The sequence below is a fragment of the Bos grunniens genome, chromosome 1 (assembly GCF_055505025.1).
Source record: "Bos grunniens cultivar Pamir isolate PY7600 chromosome 1, Bosgru_T2T1.0, whole genome shotgun sequence".
Taxonomy (NCBI): Eukaryota; Metazoa; Chordata; class Mammalia; order Artiodactyla; family Bovidae; genus Bos; species Bos grunniens.
In genome coordinates, this window is record NC_141165.1 from 58,846,337 (window position 1) to 58,862,385 (window position 16,049).

Sequence of the window (16,049 nt, forward strand, 5' to 3'; positions counted from 1 at the left end):
ATTTGTTAGTTGTTGTTTGTATACCAGTTCAGCACAGACTCTCCATGAAGAGAGGAGGCTATAACAGTCACTTACTCATTTCAAACCAGAATCAGAATTGGACTTGTGATTATAATAGCAAAAATTATAACAGATTATACACCAAGGAGCTTATGGTTGCTCAAGAATATTTAAAGCTACACACATTAAATCTGAGGTTACTATATACTTATTGTGTATCAGGATGTTCTTAGATATCAGTTTGGGGTGGTAGAATTACTATTTTAAGTCTTGGTATGTTTCTGAATTTTATAAATTTGCTAAAATGACTTTGTACACAGGAAAAAGTATAGAATCCTGTATGATTTATAAATGTTTTTTAATTGAAATGTTTTTTCATTGAATGATGAGCAAGCACATTTTGATTTCATCCCCAAGTCCCTTTAAAAAATATCTATTACATTGAAAGAGTAGCATGTTATACAACAACATTTAATTGCTGGTTTAATTGGTACAGGGCTTGTTAGCTTGCCCATTTACTCAAAATTATTAGCATTTTATAGATATTCTATAATTATGATGTTTCAAAGAGAAAACAGCCAGTTTTGCTTAACTTCATTGTTTATACTCTCTCTTTTTTGTAACATATCTTATAGGAAATGAGAGAAAGCCAGAGGAAACAGGTAAAGATATCCTAGTCATAGATCTGATTTTGATATGAGAGAATAGAGGTTTGGGGAGCAAAAAAAGGCTTTTCCAAAGCTGAGTGAACATGCAGATAGAAGCCATATCGTAGTAGTCAGGGAACTCAGTATCGTGATAACTGTATCTACAGCAAGCACCCTAGTGGGACAGCAGCTCATGTATATTTATTTAGTCCCTGAACTACTCCCTTGTTTTTTGCAACTTGACTGCTTGTTGCAATAGGAATCCCTTTCCCATCTCCATCTCCAGCCCCAACCTGTAAGGACGTCAGCTATTGCATCCTTAAACTGCCACCCTAACTTCTCTCAGGCACAAAATGTTTCAGAACAGGATTACCAATACATGCAGATGTGGCATTTATTGGTAAAGGTTGACTTGGTGAATGTTTGTGTCTTATATAAAAATACTTTGCAAAGTAATGCATTATATAAATCTATGATATCTGATTTTTGCAGTAAAGCAAAATGAATACTCTAGTACCCAACTAAAGTACTTTTTCAGGTGTAATTAATTTTCTAAACTATAGCAGTTATTATCTGCTGCTGCTGCTATGTCACTTCAGTCATGTCTGACTCTGTGTGACCCCATAGACGGCAGCCCACCAGGCTCCCCTGTCCCTAGGATTCTCCAGGCAAGAACACTGGAGTGGGTAGTTATTACCTTTTTCTTAGTAAAATTATTAATCTCTTTCCTTGTTCCTCGCCATCATTGCTCTAGAAGTTTTCAATTTTTGTTTCAGTGAAATCAGGTCAAAAGTAGACTTGGATAAGAATATTATGGTTTATCTTTTCTGTTTCTATTCCTTAAAAGCAAATTTCTATTGTACAAATACATGGATACTATGGCAAGAGGGTAGTCCTCATCTCTGGAGGAAGGCATGGCAACCCACTCCAGTATTCTTGCCTGGAGAATCCCACGGACAGAGGAGCTGGTAGGCTTCAGTCCCTGGGGTCGCACAGAGTTGGACGTGACTGAAGTAACAGAGCGCTAGCAATAGGGTATTTGTAGCTCCACAGACTGATCCTCTTTTATGCAGAATTTCAACGCAGTGTACAACTTAAAAACTAAGATAACAACAAGTATGGATTTCATGATTGCATAATTTTAAAGCTTTTCACCCATTGGATATCATTCTACAGAAGGACTGGATTGAGAGCCCAGGAAGTGACCTTTATGGAAATTTTCATGTCTTTCTCCTATGAGTATATTGAAATTTTGGTTTCAAAGAATGGTCCTAAAAATCTCAGTTGACACAACTACAGCAGTCTTGCTAAAATGAACTCAAGAAGAATTTAAGCACTTTGTAGTTAAATACTCATAATGTGAGCTTGAGGATAAGAACTGTTTGTCTGCTTAATTGTTTTGAAAGAAAGAATGTTATATAGAGAACTGAGTCTTACTTTGGTTTCTATTTTAAGTAAATTTGTAGGAAGCGTCAAATATTTTAAAACAAAAAATCAAATTAGCTCACATCCCCTTTGGAATTTTTTTACCTGGCAGGAAACTGAGAATGATAGCTGATGCTTACCAGGATATTGTAGTAGACAGAAATTAATCATGACCTGTGGGAGAGTCACAGAGGAGAAGGTGAAATTATAGAATTTTATGATTCCACTACTTAGAGTACTTGAAATTAGGTGTCTTCGTTTCTTCCCTCCTCCCTACCTTCTTTCTCTTCCTTTGCCCCGTTCTGCCCATCAGTCAGAGGCTTAGGTTAGTGTGAATTTTTGAGCCTCTGGTGTTTTTTGCACTTTCTCTTAATTACAGCTACAGCAAACTTCTTGTACTCCAAACCCGTACAGAATTTAAGATGACTTCATTTCAGGAAAACATGCTGTCTCTAAGGACTGTGCACTTGTGGTGACATATGGCCAGCAGTTACTGGTCAGCCTCTGCCAGATAAAGTTATACAAAGTGGTGTTAAGAGAGGGGGTCCATAATATCCAGCTGCAGTGTACAGGCCGCTTGGCTCCCCATGTAGTACTGCCTGCACTGCTGATAAAATATGATCCCAGTAAAACTGGAATCTTGGCCTCAGTGACCCTCAGGTTGAGTACCTGAATTTGTTTGCAAATTTTTGGAGTGCATGTCATTTTTCTGGTGGTAAGGGCTTATTATTTTCATCAGATTTTTAAAGACATCTATAATGCTTCAGAATACCTCCCATATACTTTTGCCTTAAGATGGTGCTTCTTTAAAAGGTGTATATGTAGGAGGATTCCATGATACTGTTACATAATGATACAGTCACACAGCTCTGTCAATGTGAGGCAAAGCTTGTCAATGACCGCTTCTCCTTATAACTTCCTTTATAATGGAATTCTGGGCCAGAAGTCTAGGTCCGTGACCTTGGGCAGCACAGTTACACCTGGTTGATGAAGAGTCCAGACCCAGCATGGGAAAGCAGTCAAAATAAAATTTTGGCTTTGCTATCAGTATTTGCGTTCAGATTTGCTTTGCTATCAGTATTCTCCATTAACACAGATATTACCAAATAATTTATATACTTTTAAATTTCCCTTTACTTGGAAACCAACAGCTTAAAAAATAGAAACTAGATTTAGCAACGACCTGAAAAACAGAAATATTCATATTAGTCCACCATTGACTCTCATCCATGGACCAGAAACAGTGGCCCAGTGGACTCCCAGTTGTCGCATGTCCTTTAGCAAGTCCCTTAATCTCTCTTCACCCTGTATTCCTTATGTGGGAAGTGTAGAAATTGGACAAAATTACTGCATCTCCAAAGTATTTTAATATTATGGGGTTCCCCAAATTACTAACTTGTTACAAATCATCTGTTAACCTGTATTTGTTAAAATCCACTGGATTCTGTAGAATAATTATTTTATAGAGCTTGTATTTTATTTGAAAAGTATTTAAAGAACTTAGACTTTAGGCAGTCCCACATACAAACAGTGTGTGAGAATTTTATATCCAGTTTAATAAAAATATAAAATGAGAATTTTATATCCAGTTTAACTTAAATGTTCTTAAAAAAAAAAAAACAATAATTATATTCTGGTCCTTTTTGGAAAACTCTGTTTTATATATCATAGAATCTTATTTTGGAGGAATTCAAGGACTAATCCAGCCTAGTCTACCTGAGAGATGAAAGATCAGAGATCCAAAGAAATCTAGTAAATTTTACTCTGAAAATAAAGGAAATTAATTTTCAGAAAAATCTGGCTAACTTCACTTTTTATCAAATGCTTTAACATAATTTCTGATAAATACTTTTAAAGACTAAGAAAAACCATAAAAGTACTATGAAATGAAATTCTTACATTCTATTTTAGTGGAGCTCAGGGTTAAAATAATGTATTTTCATGACAGCTATTGATGAAAGAAATCCACCTTATATTATCACCCTGTAAGTACAAATTTATCACTTCTCTCTTATATTTCTATCATATGCTGCAATAAACCTAACTACATTCAGTTCTGCAAGTAAGTTATGCCCTTTTCTGCTTCCACACCTTACCTTATTCAACCTAGACTCTAACCCCCAAGTCTCCACCTGTCAGAACTCTACTTACCAAGTTCCATGTTCAATGTCAATTGGCCTGTTAAGCCTTCTCAGGTGACCCCAGCCAAAAGCATTCCTTCTTTTTCTTCTAATACCATATAATTTAATGTTGCCTGAATGACACATTATACCATATAGTTTTATATGTGTGCAGTTTGGATTCAGACCAAATGAAAGACACTAATGACCTTCTAATTATCAGCTTTCACAGGAGTCTTTTCCATGCCTTTTTCAATGGCCTCTGACACTGTTAACCACTCATTTTTCTAAATCTTCCTCTTGACTTCTTGACAGCACAATTTTCACCTTTGACTGCTGCTTCTCTCTACTTACATTATTGTTACCTCGTTCTGACTTTTGATTATCTTCTTTCATCACTATGGACTGAACTATGTCCCTCAAATGCATGTTTTAAAGCCCCAAGTTTCAGCATGATGGTGTTTGGAGGTAGAGTCTTTGGGAAATAATTAGGTTTAGATGAGCTCATGCATGTGGAAGATCTCATGATATTGGTGCTTTAATAAGAAGAGATACCAGAGAGATTGGGCTCCCCACCGTACCAGGATCTGGCTGAATGGCAGCCATCTGAAGCCAGGAAGAGAGCACTTACCAGAAACCAAACCATACTAGAACCTTGACCTTGAACTTTCCAGCTTCCAAAACTGTGAGAAAATTAATTAAGCCACCCAGGCTGGAGTATTTTGTTACAGAAGCCCAAGCAGACTAATGTACTTCTCTTTTCTCCTTTATTCCCCCTTCTCTAGTCTATCTCCATTTAATTCTACCTTTAGACAAAAGTCTAAATGTTAGCTATTATCATGCTGCTGCTGCTGCTAAGTCGCTTCAGTTGTGTCCGACTCTGTGTGACCCCATAGACACACACCCAGAGAGCCCACCAGGCTCCTCTGTCCCTGGGATTCTCCAGGCAAGAATACTGGAGTGGGTTGCCATTTCCTTCTCCAATGCATGCATGGTAAGTTGCTTCAATCATGTCCGACTCTGTGCGACCCCATAGTTGGCAGCCCACCAGACTCCTCTGTCCACAGGTTCTGTAAGCAAAAACACTGGACTGGGTTGCCATTTCCGTCTCCAGGCTATTATCATAACAAAATGTTAAAAAATATAAGGACTTTACTCAGATGGATTTGCTTGTTGGGGAAAAAATTCAAACTTGCAATATTTCTAGCTTTTGGACCCTGGACAAAAAAAATACATTCTATTTGATAGCTTTGCAGATTTTCTCATTGTTGACAGGCAGACTTTAGTAGATATGACTAAAAATAAGTAAGGATAATGTAGACTAAACTTTTATTGCCAGTGGATATTTTTTAGGAGCCAGAGGCTAGACACCAAAATAATTTAATTACCCAAAATTTCTGTATTTAGCTGTGTAATTTGCATTTAAAGTAACTTGTAAGATTTTGTCTATACTTTGTTGTACCTCACAAAGTCTTTGTCTTTCTATTTTTTGTAACAACCTTGTTAAAAATGCTCAGCTCAAATCTCCATTCATAATCATGTCCTTCTTCTGCTATATTTGTTGAAATTAGCCTTCTCACAGGGGTGAAATAATTAAATGATTGAAAGTTTTAATGCTTGCATAGTTCTCTTACCTCTCTTTCATGCCTTCAGCACATGGGTTTATTAACATGTGTACTCACACATAAGCAAATGGAATCACTGGTGTCTGCACAGAGAAACCTCAGATAAACAACATTTTAATTATTTTAGTCTTCAATACAAAAATTCTTTATTTCCACTTGCTGGAAATGGTCAGGAACTGTTTTTCTTCAATGGTTCCTTTTTGTTCTCACAAAATGAGTTGGGGGAAAGGAAGAACCAAGGTTACCTGGAGGCTGTAAACCAAAGGTATTTCTGTATGTTGAAATGTGAAACAGTAGAATCAGAGGTCATATTTTAATTCTAAACAAACAGAAGTTAGGTGTCATGAAGAGGGTAGATGTACAGCCTGGAAGCTTGATTAAACAGATATTCTTAGTAAAATTTTGAGCTTGAATAAATTTTCTTTCATCGGATTTTTATGTTTCACATTTTAAGATAATACTAACCTTAGTGTTCTTGCCTAGAGAATCTCGTGGACAGAGGGGCCCGGTGGGCTGCAGTCTATGGGGTCTCAGAGTCCAGCAAGACTGAAGCGACTTAGCAGAAGCAGCAGCAACCTTAGAAAAGGATTGAGAACACAATTAGATGTGGTGGTCTTCACATAATAGATTCTTTTGTTTTTGGTCTCAGTGTTCTGATCCATGATGTCTAGGTTTTATTTGATAAAAGGAGTGGAAGATTCTTTCTAGGGAATGCAAAGAGATTGCTCTCAAATTGGAGATAAAAGAAGTTAAAGACTTTCATTGTAACTACCTTTCTATTAATTGCATTATTTATGAAGACAAATTAGAAACAGAATTCATTTCATATGACAGCTGATGTCTTGAATAGGGCTATGTCAGGTTAAAAAAATTGTTTAGTTTGTCAGGTGGATGGCATCTCTCAGTCATTATCAAATTCATCGCCCTAGCAATATTAATCACTTTTGTGTGCTAGGTGATAAATTTAATTCTCCAAAGTTGAATTTAGGGAACACATCTCTTATGCCCTCCTTGTCCCCATCTGTGGCCTTGAAAAAATATCATGAACTTTCCAAGGTTTTATCCATTTTGTTGATGATTAACCCAATTCAAAACCTTTTCCCAAATTCAATGGATTTTAGGAATGCATTTAGAAATCTTTCCTTTTCTACAGTTTTTCTATAGTCTTCAGACTTAGGAAGACATGTGTGACTTTGGACTTTCATTTAACTGTTCAGTTATTCCATTTCTCCACATGTAGGGATTGGTGCGGAAAAATTACAGCACAGGTAAAATCCTTAGTGCAGGGCCTGACACAGAGCAAATAATCAGTAAAAATTCGATCATGATATTAGTTCTATACTTGCAGTTGGCTGTGTGAAAGTCATTCAGTCATGTCTGACTTTTTACAATCCCATGGACTATACAATCCATGGAGCTATCCAGGCCAGATACTGGAGTGGGTAGTTGTTCCCTTCTTCAGGGCATCTTTCCAACCCAGGGATCAAACCCAGGTCTCCCACATTGCAGGTAGATTCTTTACCAGGTGAGCCACCAGACTAAATAAAATTATGAAGAGTCAGACACTCTAATTATTAGTATAAGCTTACTTTGCTGATCAAATGGCTTCCTTTGGGCATCTTGGTTGCTAGCTTTTTAGCAAACATACGTTGATTCTTTTTTTTTTTTTACTGGAATATGATTGCTTTACAGTGTTGTGTTAGTGTCTGCTATACAGTGAAGTAAGTCAACCATGTGCATACATATATCCTCTACCTCTTGGACCACACTTCCACCCCACCCCCATTCTTTCAACAACTCCCTGTTTCACTTTTCTTTCTTTTTTGCATTTTGGAGTTTTAAAGCAATATTAAAACTATATTTTCATTGTATGGTAAAATATTCTCATTTATCACTGGGTTGAAGATTTATATCTCCCTGTTTCCCAAAGCACTGGAGGCAGCAAGCTTTAGGCAGCTTATGCATTTTCATAGGGTCCAAAGAGCAAAATGACATGAAACAGAAAATAGGACTGCCTCCATCTAAAAGAAGCGAAAGGATTAGGTGCTTGCAAATACCAGATATGAACGTAACATTTAAATCCAAATCTAGTAACCTGGTATAGCGTTCTAGTGACTGACAAGAGCCACATGGTTTAAACCAGGTTTGCATTTTCTTACAACAATAATCTTAGAGGCGTTTTGTAGAAAATTCAGTGATTTCAAAATCTCTTAAGGTATGCATTCCTTTCATTATGCAGAGAAAACAGAAAATTTCAGCTAAGAGCCCACCCAGCTTTTACTCCCATCTAGAACTTTTGATATTATTAGTAACTCTCAATACTGTCTGCTTTACTCTTCACTGAGAAGGAAAGCACTCTGATGTTATTTCAAGCTAATCCCATCCTGCCCCACCTGAGAACCTTGCTCAAAATTTTGAAGGTGGATGGAAGGAAAAGACTATTGTTGTTCAGTCACTAAGTTGTGTCCAACTCTTTGCGACCCCATGAACAGCAGCATGTCAGGCTTCCCTCTCCTTCACTGTCTCCTGGAGTTTGCCCAAACTTGTCTGTTGAGTCAATGATGCCATCCAATCATCTCATCCTCTGTTGCCTCTTTCTCTTCTTACCCTCAGTCTTTCCCATCATCAATGTCTTTTCCAATGAGTCAGCTCTTCACATCAGGTGGCTAAAATATTGGAGCTTCAATTTCACTATCAGTCCTTCCAATGAATATTCAGGGTTGATTTCCTTTAGGATTCACTGGTTTGATCTTGCTGTCTAAGGGTCAAAGAGTCTTCTCCAGCACCACATTTCGAGAGTATCAGTTCTTGGGCACTCAGCCTTCTTTATATGAAAGAGCTTATGGAGTCATCACAGAAATGGAAGGGAGCTGGGAGAGTTGTGTCTTGTAATCCACAGAGGAAAGAATGTCAGAAAGAAAGGAGAGGTTGTTACATTCAAGGTTTAAGTAAAACATCTGAAAAGTGGTCCTTGAAATGCTCGATGGATAATGTATGGATAACCCTGGCAAAATTAGCTTTAGAGAGGAGTTTTAAAATAGAAAGATATTGATTATAGAAGAGAAAGAAGGGCATATTAGGAGCAAGGTTTTCTATCTTAAAACAAATCTCCTCCCTAAAACTACTTTTGCCAGACTCGTTCATACATTGTCTGCTGATAATTTCAAGGAATACTTTTCAAGCATTCTTGAACATCCTGAAAGTAGTGACTGCTCCTTCCAAGAATTTCTTCCTGACTTTCTCTCCTCCTTGTATTGTAGGAAACAGCTTTCTCTTGGTTCTCTTCCATCTCTGTGATAACTCCCTAACCTTTCTCATACAGTCTTTCCCCTCTGTCGAACTCTAAAATTTTTCTAGATCTTCAGAGTTCTGGTTTTGGCCATTTCTTTACTCCCTCCTCTGTGATCATATCCACTGGCAAAACTTTACCCACTCTAATTAGCTACATATGGATGAGGTCCACATCAATATTACTAAATCAGATCACTCTCCTTGTTCTCTGAACTCAGAGATCCAGCTACTGCCTGAAGCCCTTATTGAGGACCTGAGGCTCTCATTGAGGGAGTCTCCAGCATTAGAAACTTAGTGGGCCTAAAATTAAATATATCTTCTTTCCTACCCTCCACCTCCCAAATTTCTTCTTCTCTGAGTAGTAAGGACAGCTCAGGTCACCGTTTTACCAGGGCAGTCTAGTGTATCTGAAGTTACTCATGACTCCTCCTCTCTCTTCCTCCTCCCATCAAGCTCTCCAGTAAAACCAATGGGCAGTTTCTCCTCAACATCCCCCAAAGAGCTGGCTTCACTGTGACCACTTTCATTCATGTCCTCATTATTTCTTACAGAAAGGTTTGCTTTAATTGCTTCTTTCCTGATATCATTCTTCATAACTGACCCCTTCAATCAATTATCTAAACTAATGCCAGAGATATCTTTTGAAACTATAACTTAAAAATTATTTTACCATCCTTAAAACCTTTGTTTCTCTATAGCTTTTAGAATTAACCCAAAATTTTTACTATGGTTTACAACATGCTTCAGGGTCTGACTCTTTGTTACTTCTGTCTTACTTGCCATATTGTGACTCTGCATTTCATACTCCAGGCTCAGACACACTGAAAATTTGTAGCATATAAAGTGTGCCAGAAGTTTCCACATTCCTACACCTTGGTCTTAGCGTTCCATCTGTCAGACACTCCCTGTTTCTGCCCGTACTTGTTGCCGGGTTTCAGTGCAAGTCCATACTTTCCCCTTTCTCATTTGTCTCTAACTCCCCTCACCTGACTCCTGTCTTTCAAGACAAAGGTTAGAATCACCTTCTCTGAGGAGACTTTGCAGATCTCTTCTCATACTTAGAATCCACATTTGTCACCTGTCTTATAAGATTTATAGATGCTTTCAATGGTGGGACACAATATAAAGACACTCAGATAGATGACAAGAAGAACCTTTGTTTTTTACAGCTCCAAATAAAAACTCCCTGGTGGCTCAGACGGTAAACGTCTGCCTGCAGTGCAGGAGTCCTGGGTTCGATCCCTGGGTTAGGATTATCCCCTGGAGCAGGAAATGGCAACTCACTCCAGTACTGTTGCCTGGAAAATTCCATGGACGGAGGTGCCTGATAGGCTACAGTCAGTGGGATTGCAAAGAGTCATACACGACTGAGCAACTTCACTCCATCATCATGTCCTGCATTGCCAGCAAATTCTTTACCATCTGAGCCACCAGGGAAGCCCTATATGTGGCAAATGGTGCAGGTGGTCAGGCTAAACTCACAGTCTTCCTGGGGTTTAGGTATTTTGAATAACTCCACTAGCCCCCAGGAAGACTGTGAGTCTAGAGACCTCCAGCAGTTGACTTTTTGTATATCTTAACTCTGGAATGTCTGATAAGGGAAGTAGTTGGGGTGGGGGCTTAGTCTGTGAAGGGGAAGAGGGTTTTGAGCCATGACTTCAAAACAGCATTTGTGAAATATTACATCATACACCTCATAGAGTCAAGGACAACTCTCTAATAGAGCCTCTCACAGTGGATTAGAAAGGCTTATTGTCTATCTCTCCCACTAGCATGTGACTGAAAGTGTTTACTTTTATTAAATGACTCTTTTTTTTCAGTGTTTAAAATATGAAGATCCTTGTAATAAATTATACTTTGTTTAGAAGTATGAGCATTTTGCCTCTTATGACTCGTTTTTCTTTATTAGATAAGAAGAATTATACAGTACATGATTTTGGCTCCTAGAAAACCCAGCATTAACTTGAAGGGTTAATTGCCGAGACTTTTTAGCCTATATTCCTAATGTAGCTTTCTCTACTCCATTTCATAACATGGTTCTTTGTTTGCTGCAGTGGTTATTTTTTGTACCTTTCCCCTTCCTTTTAAACTATAGCTTTGGTGGTTCTATTATAGGTATATTTAGACCATACATAGCCACAAGTTATCTGTGGAAGTAAATGGAATATAAATGGAATAAAGCTAACTAAATCCAAGTCTAGATTTATCACCAAGCGTCTTGTAAAAGCATCATGGACAGAATTTTAAATCCCAGATTTAGCAAAGATATGAACCTGCCATTCAGTGGGATGGTCTACCTATTGGTTCTCTGAAATCCCAGGTCTTGCTGTCAATGTCAGAGCATGTGAGGACATCAGACTGGCCTTCATACAAGAGTGGGTAGAGTACCTAGGGCTTTGTAGACCTAGACCTTGATGCAGAGCAGCCAGTTCATAAAGACAGAATATATGTATGATTATACATGGGAGTCAAGGGCATAACTCTGGTAAGAATCCAGGGTGTCATTTCCAATCATTTCCTTTTCACAGCAGAAGGAATAAGACACAAAACCCAAGGGAATGGGCTGGGACACTATTTGGAAGTCAGGCTGTGTATGGAATCTTCAGGAGATACATACATATTCTGAGAATTTGAGTTCTGCAGGCAAGTGGAGGTGTTGTCTATAAGCATAGGCACAGAATAGGGTTCAAGTTTGAGCCAAAGAAGGAGATAGGCAGGAAAGAATCGAACTCTGACATAGAAGACTTTTCAGGGATCATCTCTTTAATAGTCATAAGACAAGAATATAACCATTGACCTAACAATCAAGATCCCATGACTCCTGCCCCTGCAGGCTTGCTGGTTGGGTGGATTAAGGCTACTGGGATGTGGAACATCCCCAGGGAAAGGCAAGTCTCCTCAAGCTTGGTCCTCTGGGTTGACATTCATCCAGAGGCGGAGCAAGCCTAGTCTTTCTTCAGGTATATTAATTCATTGAGACATCAAATTATAGAATCTAAGTAATTACAGTTTGGGAGTAATTTTGGTTGTGTCCATTAGTAATACTAACCACCATAATTTTTAAAATTTTATCTCTAAACCTCACAACAACCTTAAGAGGTAGATATTATTACTCTCATTTTAAAGATAATGAAAGCCAGTTTCACAGAGGTTATTACAGCCTTGGAATCACAGGCTTTGGTTTACAGCCCTATAGAAGACTGCTCTGAAATCAATAAGCACCATGAGGAAGTAGGCTGCAGTGTACTTTATACTTTTTGAAGGGGAAAAGAAGTTGAGTACGTCTGCCATGTAACCTTTGCTAAGCTTCTCTCTTCTGGGCTATGTGATATGGTAATTTAATCCTATTTCATCCCAAGTTTGGAAATTTAAGAAGATTCTCTGTGTTCCCTCTTGAAAATAAAAATTGGCTCCTTCTGTAGACTCCCACACTGGTTGGTCTGGGCTGTGGTGGGCTGGCCTCTGTCTGGGCAAGAACACAAGTCAAACTCTTAAGCGTTCACAACAGAATGTCAACCTTGCCTCCCCAGTGTCTGGTGTCCAAATCTTATAGGTCTCACTTCAATTGAAAACGTAGAGATGCTGCTCTACAGGCCCGTGTTAGAGGATTTTGACTGTGAATTGAATGGGAGCCAACATTCATCCAAATCTCCCTTAAGACATCTGATATACAGAGTGCATAGTGGGAAGATCATAAGCCTTGGCACCAAACAACTCTAAGTTAGAATCCCAGCTTTGCACCTAACAAGCTGTGTGAATGTGGGGACTGTTTTTACATGATAACAATGACTAATATTCATAGAGTGTATGTTATCTATTGGGGCACAGTGTTATGTTTATATTCACTGTTTCATTTACGCTTCGTAAAACACTGTGGGGTGGATACTCCTGTTATTACTCTTTTAGCAACGTAAAGAATGAGGTTTGGAACGTTTAAGCAACTTGAGGAAGGACACTCAGCTTGTAAGGGGTAGATATGGGATATGCCTTTTAGACAGAGCTGATCAATTGAATCCAGTTCTGAAAACAAACATTTGTTCAAAGGAAGGTGTTTGGATGATCGGACTTACTGTTAAAGCATTTTAAGGAAAGAAAAGATACCAATTAAAATTTAAAGGGTTCATAATGGAGTGCTATGTGGAAAATGGGTTATAAATCAAGGAGAACAAGTCAAGCTTATTGCCTTATGGCTGGTGAGCGATCCTGGCACTTTGGACTGTCACAGTTAAGAAACTCGGAAGCTACAGGAGTTTTACCTATGTATATTCAGCCGTATGAATTTTTTAAAGAAATATATCAAGACAAAAAAATTATTCTGATGACTCTCTTTTTTACAGACTTTTTAAAGTTTTTAATTTTCCACTTTTATTTTATATTGGAGTCTTTATTTTTGGGTTTCCTTGGTGGCTCATACAGTAAAGAACCTGCCTACAATGCAGGAGACCTGGGTTCAATCCCTGGGTCAGAAGATCCCCTGGAGGAGGAAATGGCAACCCACTCCAGTATTCTTGCCTGGGAAATCCCATGGACAGAGGACCCTTGTGGGCTACAGTCCATGGAGTTGTGAGAGTCAGACACAACTGAGCAACTAACACACACACACAGAGTTGATTTACAATGTCGTGTTAATTTCAGGTGTACAGCAAAGGGATTTAGTTATACATATACATATATCTATTCTTTTTCAGATTCTTTTCCCTAATAATATAGGTTAACACAGGGTATTAGCTATATGAATTTTATTTTACCAAAAAAGTCATATAAACAATATACAAATTTGTAGTTTAATTTTTCAGAGTTTTTTTAAAATAAGTTTTATCAAAATCATTTTAACCATTTGTATATTCATTCTAAGAACATAAGATTTGCATCAAATTATAAAGTTTTGCTGTATTATTTAATAACAAACCTAATGACTTGTAACAAAGTAAAAAGAAAGGCATTCCAAGGTTTGTTATTGTCTGACATTGTTTAAATTTTGATTTGAAGGTTTTATATTGTATGGTTTCACATGTACTAGAAGCCTTTATTATGTTGATCCCTACCAAATGAAATTCACAGATTATGAACCAATAGCAATAAGAGTGACTGTTACTTGTTGTAACAGGCAAAGAAACTTTGCCTGTTACTTTGCCATAATCTCAGTGCTCACATTCGTTTATTTGAGAAGTGAATATAGTATATGGCTCAAACTTGTAGTAATTGCAGTAGAATGGTTGGATTGATTTTTCTGCCACTAATATTTTTCTCTGTCGTATGTTGGAAAAATATTTACAATTTCAATTTTCTCCTGAATTCAAGGGAAAAGAATGCAAATTTTATTACTTTATCAAACTGACTAATTAGTCCTCTTTGTCTAGAGGGAATGCTCTGATTCCTACAACTCACATTTTTAAAATTTCTTAAGTTTGAAAACAGTTTAGTTTCAACCTGGCCTTATATCCAAAAGAAAATAATTTAACAATATTATGTATTTCTCATTATAACTTTTATGAGAGACCCGTGGTATAAGAACTACACTATTTCATCTCTTAGTATTTCCATGAGGCTAGTGATGATTTTACTAAGTGCCATATCACAAAAGTATCAGAACAATGAATTAAAACCAGAAAGAAAAAATTGTGTATTAGTCCTTGAAGCCGCACTCTGAATGTCAAAATAGACTGTCTTGGTTTTTCAAACAGTTGATTAAACTCACAGTACAAGGAATTTAAATTTGTATGGAATCATCGAAATAGAAAATATAAGATGTGGAAGAATAGGTTTCCTTCATTCCAATGACTGACATATTTGCTAACCCCTCTCCTTGTAGAAAGCATAAATTAATAAGTGCTGAATCTCAAATTCAGTAGGATACATCCTACCTTGGAAGCAAGAATTAGGAGAACAAGAATAATTGATCTTCCACGTGACCCATTAAAACAGGTCTCATTTAATGCGATACTGTTTAAAACTGTGTCTCTTTCAAGTAGGCTAACCTGAATGTAGGCCCCCTTTTTTGCACTTTACAGCAAAACTGAGCAATTCCCTCAACCATCCCGATCAGAGGACCTTGAACTGAGAGCACATGTTTAATGATGCCTGGACTAGCTATTGATTAAACACTGACAATGTTCAGAGGAATTGAGAATCAAAAAGCCTCCCCATGGCCAACTCTGCCATGCTCACTTCTTAATAGATGGCAAAGGAGGATTCTAAATGAGATCTGCTGCCCTGCACATCCTCAGAACTCCACAGGCAGTGGGATTAATTTCTGCTTTGCAGTCCTTTGGAACTACCATGTCTAAAATGTCCAAAATGAATACAGATATCCATCCTTCTTTATTTCCTTATTTCTCCTTTTTAGGAAAAATTTTTCTCTTATGAATTTAATGCATAGAGTGATACTGCTTTAAATGTGGAATGATGAAAGCTCACCATTAATTAAAACATAAAGAATTGGACAAATCTTGGGACTATAATTTAAGTTGGATAACTCCATAAATCAAGCAAGCAAACAAACAGAAAGGTTAAAAGAAAATAAAGAATAAGAGTAACTAAAAAGGAGAAAAATGATTTGAAGTCAGAACTAATAGTCACACTGTCATTGCTCTGTTAAATTGGTTAGTATCCAGAGGCTTAGATTATTTTTAGGATATTCTTTTGTCTGGGTAGGAGATTGTGACCCAGAACTGTGAAGTGAGGTTGTTTCTATACTTTAAAAAATGTGATTTTCAATGATGGAACCACCCAACTGTTTTACCTTCAACAAACATTGATGGAACCCCTAAAGGGTGTCAGGCACGTGGCTTGATGCATCCCTTTTAAAGTTATTTAATCCTCCCAACGAAGCTGTGAAATACACATTATAATCATTTTAAAGATGTGAAAACTGAAGCTTGGAGGAATTAAATAAATCTCCTATTATCAAGCAATCAGTAAATAGACAAGATTTAAGTCAC

General features: G+C 37.5%; 1 protein-coding gene across 1 annotated transcript in view; it reads left to right on the forward strand.

The window, feature by feature from the left end:
- Positions 1-16,049, forward strand: part of LOC147379488 (uncharacterized) — a 687,768-nt gene that overhangs the window by 521,905 nt on the left and 149,814 nt on the right. The window lies entirely within an intron of this gene.